The sequence below is a fragment of the Mustelus asterias genome, chromosome 3 (genome assembly GCF_964213995.1).
Source record: "Mustelus asterias chromosome 3, sMusAst1.hap1.1, whole genome shotgun sequence".
Classification (NCBI taxonomy): Eukaryota; Metazoa; Chordata; class Chondrichthyes; order Carcharhiniformes; family Triakidae; genus Mustelus; species Mustelus asterias.
Window position 1 is genome coordinate 156,760,079 of NC_135803.1, and position 6,507 is coordinate 156,766,585.

A 6,507-nucleotide genomic window follows, 5' to 3' on the forward strand; every position below is an offset into this window, starting at 1 on the left:
ATGTTTTTCAATTTAAAGTAAATCTCCTCTCCTGTAAAACTTTTGCGGGCTGGTTTTTTCAAATCTTGCCAAATCCACTTTGGGATTTGTGTATAATCTGTACTATTGTGTTTTTTCTACTTGTGGAAAATAAAGTGTTGATTTGTAATAAAACTCAACCCTGTGCTTGTATCGCCCTAAAGGCATCTCGCTGGGGGGGGTTTACTCTGATCAACAGTGGTTTCTTGGTTCAATCATTAAGTTTTGTTTATTAAATTCATAAGTTTTTTCATTTTAAGTTGTTTATTTATTAGTCGCAAGTAACACTGCAATGAAGTTACTGTGAAAATCCCCCAGTCGCCACACTCCGACGCCTGTTCAGGTCAATGCACCCTAACCAGCACATCTTTGGACTGTGGGAGGAAACCGGAGGAAACCCACACAGACATGGGGAGAATGTGCAAACTCCGCACAGACAGTGACCCAAGCCGGGAATCGAACCCGGGTCCCTGGTGCTGTGAGGCAGCTGTGCTAACCACTGTGCCACCGTGCCGTCCCTATCATGGGATGTGGGTGTCACTGGCTAAACCAGCATTTATTGTCCATCCCTAATTCCCCCTGAGAAGGTGGTGGTGAGCTGCCTCCTTAAACCACTGCAGTCCCTGTGGTGTAGGTACACCCACAGTGTTGTTAGGGAGGGAGTTCCTGGATTTTGACCCAGTGACAGTGAAGGGTTGGAGATATAGTTCCAAGTCAGGATGGTGAGTAGCTTGGAGGTGGTGGTGTTCCCATGCATCTGCTGCTCTTGTCCTTCTAGGGGTTGAGATCGTGAATTTGGAAACTGATTTCAAAGGAGGCTTGGTGAGTTGCTGCAGTGCATCTTCTAGATGGTACACACCCGTTTGGAGGGAGTGAATGTTGAAGGTGATGGATGGGTGCCAATCAAGCCAGGCTGCTTTGTCCTGGATGGCCTCAACTATTTACCGTTTATATAGATGATCTGGAGGAGGGGACTGAGTGTAGGGTAACAAAGTTTGCAGACGACACAAAGATAAGTGGAAAAGTGAATCGTGTGGAGGGCGTAGAAGGTCTGCAGAGAGATTTGGACAGGCTGAGTGAGTGGGCGAGGATCTGGCAGATGGAGTATAACGTTAACAAATGCGAGGTTATTCACTTTGGAAGAAATAATAGCAAACTGGATTATTATCTAAATGGAAAGAAATTACAACATGCTGCTGTGCAGAGGGACCTGGGGGTCCTTGTGCATGAGACGCAAAAACCCAGTCCGCAGGTGCAACAGGTGATCAAGAAGGCAAATGGGATGTTGGCCTATATCGCAAGGGGGATAGAATATAAAAGCAGAGATGTCTTGCTGCATCTGTACAGGGCATTGGTGAGGCCGCAGCTGGAATACTGTGTGCAGTATTGGTCCCCTTATTTGCGGAAGGATATATTGGCCTCGGAGGGAGTGCAGAGAAGGTTCACCAGGTTGATACCAGAGATGAGGGGTGTTCACTATGAGGAGAGACTGAGCAGATTGGGTTTGTATTCGTTGGAATTTAGAAGGCTGAGGGGGGATCTGATAGAGACCAATAAGATAATGAAGGGGCTGGATAGGGTAGAGATGGAGAGATTCTTTCCACTTAGAAAGGAAGCTAGAACTAGAGGGCACAGCCTGAGAATAAAGGGGGGTCAGTTTAGGACAGAGTTGAGGAGGAACTTCTTCTCTCAGCGGGTGGTGAATCTCTGGAATTCTCTGCCCACTGAAGTGGTGGAGGCTACCTCGTTGAATATGTTTAAATCACGGATCGATAGATTCCTGATCGGTAAGGGAATTAGGGGTTATGGGAATCAGGCAGGTAAGTGGAACTGACCCACTTCAGATCAGCCATGATCTTATTGAATGGCGGGGCAGGCTCGAGGGGCTAGATGGCCTACTCCTGCTCCTATTTCTTATGGTGTTCCACTTCTTGAATGAAAAGAAAGCAAAATGCTGGCAGTCTACACTTGCCTCTTCAGGTGAGCTCAGTTAATGGTTGAGTGCCTTTGAGAGTTAACTTCACCCAAACACAAAGCAAAGGATATATTGGGCTTGGAACGCAGTCGGGACATGCAGATTTACCACAAAAATACCATGTTTAAAGAGTTAAATATTGGCACATGTTTGTGATGTGCTGGCATTACAATGTAAGGTGCTTGGCAGAGCAAGATTAATGTGGGACTGGAGACTGGAACCACCCACAATATGATGTATGTAGTCACATGGTTAGAGAACCATCTGGAACAGAACTTTAAGCAACCTATAGAATCCTATAACCTATTTCAATGAGAGCACCTCTCATTTTTCTAAATTCCAACGAGTCCCAACTTGTTTAACCTTTGCTCATAAGACAATCTCTCCACACCACCTAGTGAACCTTCTCTGAACTTCCTCCAATTAAATAATATCTTTCCAAATGTGAGTTAATGCATTTTGGAAGGTCTAATACAGATAGGAAATATACAGTAAATGGCAGAACCTTTAAGAGTATTGATAGGCAAAGGGATCTGGGTGTACAGGTACACAGGTCACTGAAAGTGGCAATGCAGGTGGAGAAGGTAGTCAAGAAGACATACGGCATGCTTGCCTTCATCGGCCAGAGCATTGAGTTTAAAAATTGGCAAGTCATGTTGCAGCTTTATAGAACCTTAGTTAGGCCGCACTTGGAATAAAGTGTTCAATTCTGGTCGCCACACTACCAGAAGGATGTGGAGGCTTTGGAGAGGTACAGAAAAGATTTACCAGGATGTTGCCTGGCATGGAGGGCATTAGCTATGAGGAGAGATTGGAGAAACTGGAATGACGGAGGTTGAGGGGAGACCTGATAGAAATTGACAAGATTATGAGAGGCATGGACAGAGTGGATAGTCAGAAGCTTTTTCCCAGGGTGGAAGAGTCAATTACTCGGGGGCACAGGTTTAAGGTGCAAGGTTTAAAGGAGATGTACGGGGCAAGCTTTTTTACAGAGGGTGGTGGGTGCCTGGAACTCGCTGCAGGGGGAGGTAGTGGAAGCAGATACGATAGTGATTTTTAAGGGGCGTCTTGACAAATACATGAATAGAATGGGAATGGAGGGATACGGTCCCCGGAAGGGTAGGGGGTTTTAGTTCAGTCAGGCAGCATAGTCGGTGCAGGCTTGGAGGGCCGAAGGGCCTGTTCTTGTGCTGTAATTTTCTTCATTCTTAAATAAGGGAACCAAAACTGCTCCCAATGTGGTCTCGCCAGTACCTTGTACAGTCGCAGCAAGACTTCCTGACTCTTATATTACAACCCTCTTGAAATAAGGGCCAACATTCCATTCGCCTTCCTGATTACCTGCTGTACCTGTGTGTTAACTTTCTGTGTTTCGTGTGCAATTACCCCCTGGTCCTTTTGTGTTGCAGCTTTCAATTACCTCAAATGTCTGCCACTGCGTGCTGACTGTCTTTCTGGCTAATCTCTCCGCCCGGTCCCCTTCAGCTAACTCCATCCACATTTCATCGTCACTCCCTTTATTTAAATTAAACACCGTTGTTTCCGACCCAGGTTTCTCATTCTCAAACTGAATATTAAATTCTATCATGTTACGATCATTACTTCCTCGGGGATCTTTTACTTTGAGGTCATTTATTAAACCTGCCTCATAACCCATCACCAGATCCAACATATCCTGTTCTCTGGTCGTTTCCATGATATATTGCTGATTTATACCTTTCCTACAGTGTTGCTACTATTTGGGGGTCTAAACACTACTCCTACCAATGTCTTCCTTGCTGTTTTTCACCTCTACCCAAATGGACTCTACATCATCCAAGCCAACATCGTCTCTCACAACTGACCTAATTTCATATCTTATTAACAGAGCTACCCCACCACCTTTTCCTTTCCTTCTGAAAGGTCAAATATCCCTGAATATTAAGTTCCCAGTTTTGACGTTTTAACTGTCTCCATAATGGCTATGAGATCACATCCATTTACCTTGGTTTTTGCCGTTAGTCTACCTTATTGCAAATGCTTCATGCATTAAGATACAAAGCCTTTAGGCTTGCCTTTTTGCCATTCTTCATTACTCTAACTTCTCTTTATACTGTCACCCTATTTGCCTCTCGCCCTTTATTACCCCATCTACCGTTCTTGTATTTTTCTGTTCTCTCATTACTGTCCTTGTTTCTCTTTCCCTTGTCACTCGGCTCTGGTTCCCATTCCCTCAAAAACAAAATTTAGTGATGCCTTAAACTTATCCATTGAGACTCTGTTTTACCTAACTCCACCTGCACTCTAATGTAACAAGGCAGCATCCAGTGCAGACACAACAGCATCGAAGAAGCCCTCCTTTTATTACTCCAAAATCAAGGCATCTGAAACTGGATTAAACCAGTTGTCTAATTAACTAGCTTCAGCTGAGAGCTTGTAAACTGTTGGCCTGCAATTAAACTTCACCCAATCAAAAGAGCAACATTGTTAATTGCTGAATTAAAGAACAAACTAGACTTTAGATTGAAATTTAGACTGCGATTATCCCTCAAAATTTACCCCTCAAGACTCTGTTTCACCAAACTCCAGCTGCACTCTAATGCAACGATGCAGCGCTCCAGTGCAGACAAGGCAGCACTGAAGGAGCTCTCCTTCAATGGTCCCTAATCGACCGCTTCTGAAACTGAATTAAACCAGTTGTCTAACTAGCTTCAGCTGACAGCCTGTAAACTCCCGTTTTCAAGCTGCAATTAACCTGTACCCAATCAAAAGAGCAACTTCTGTTCATTAAAATAATAAAAAAAAGCAAATTACTGCAGATGCTGGAATCTGAAGCCAAAAAGAGAAAATGCTGGAAAATCTCAGCAGGTCTGGCAGCATCTGTGAGGAGAGAAAAGAGCTGATGTTTCGAGTCCGGACGACCGTTTGTCAAAGCTGACCTGCTGAGATTTTCCAACTTTTGTTAAAGAATTAGACTTTAAACTGAAATTTAGATTGAAATTAACCCTTAAATTAAAATGAAATAATTCCTTCAAACCCCTATCCCTCGGGATTCTGTGGTGAACATGAGAAGCAAGGAATCAAATTAAGAAGCAGAACCGGATAGATGTTTGGAGATAGTGATAAAATGAAAAGCAAAGATAATTGTCAATGTGATCTGGTGGTTGTATTTTTAAAAAATATAAGTTATTTAAAACTATAGTAGAGGCAGGTTGATAGAATGTGTTTTAATATATTAAGCCGAGCAACACTTAACAGATGTGTACCTAGAGCAAGTTGTAACAAGAGGATGGAATGTCAAGAGGTTGAGAACACAAGGTGTGAATTTCACAATTACATTCCAGAACATGAACTCACAAAAAGGTGATAATAAAGTGTGACTTCTGAAAAAGTTAGTTCAGAGAAGGGAACATCAAAATGGAAACCAATATATCAGGGGCAAGTTTTTAACCCTTTGCAAGCTAGCTGTCTTTGAGAATTCAGCCCAAAGCAGGAAGCTGTGTCAACTCCCAACAAGCTGTACTTTGAGAAAAGCCTGTTTGAGAAAGCAGTTGTTCAATTGTAAGTCAGGAGCACTCCTGAAAGATGCAAGTGCCTGGTGTGGTAACCATTGCTGGATTTTGCTTATAGTTTTAGAACCTATGGGGTGTTGTTTGGGGAGGTTTAATTCTGATGTTAGGAAAATAGAGGGATTTGGAACTGGGTAATGTGTATTTCGAGTGAACTTTGTTTTATTTTTAAATAAACATTTACTGGTCTCCACATCTTTCTTCACATTATACCAATCTGCAAAATACAGTTGAGAGCAGATGTTTCAAGTTTCCTTTCTGGGATCTGGAATATCCTAGCATTTAACATCAGCTGTGCTCTTAAAAAAGGTCATACTCTCTGGATTCTTATCTCAGCCACTTGCAAATTAGCATAAAACAAATCAGATTAGTGAGAATACATGGCTCAAAGACTGGTGTGAAAGAAGCAAGCTCTGATCCGTGCTGGCATCAGTACTGGGCAAAGTGGGAGCTGTCCCACTGGGAGGGTTTACACCTGAATCAGGCTGGGACCAGTATTACAGCGAACAGGAAGTAGAAAGGGTTTTTAATTAAATAATGCTGCACGGGGCGGGGAGAGAAGAGGTGGGCAAGGGATAAAATTTGAGAAGATGCGGTAAATCAAAGAGACAAGGCAAAAGAGAAAGGTATTATTACGAGAAATGAAAAATACACTATGACAGGAAGGGAGAGAGTACCAATTAACAGATGACACTACAGGTTATAGAAATAAAAAGATAAAAGGACAAAACTAAAAGCTCTGTATCTGTACATAACATTTGCAACAAAACAGGTGAACAGGCAGCACGCACAGCAATAAATAAGTACGATCTGATAGCCACTACGGAGACATGGCTGCAGGAGGACATGGATCGGGCCCTGAAGGGTACGGGATGTTTAGGAAGGTCAGGAAGCAAGGGAAAGGTGCAGGGAACACCCTGTAAAATAATGATAGTATTGGCACAAAGATAGGGATGACCCAAATTC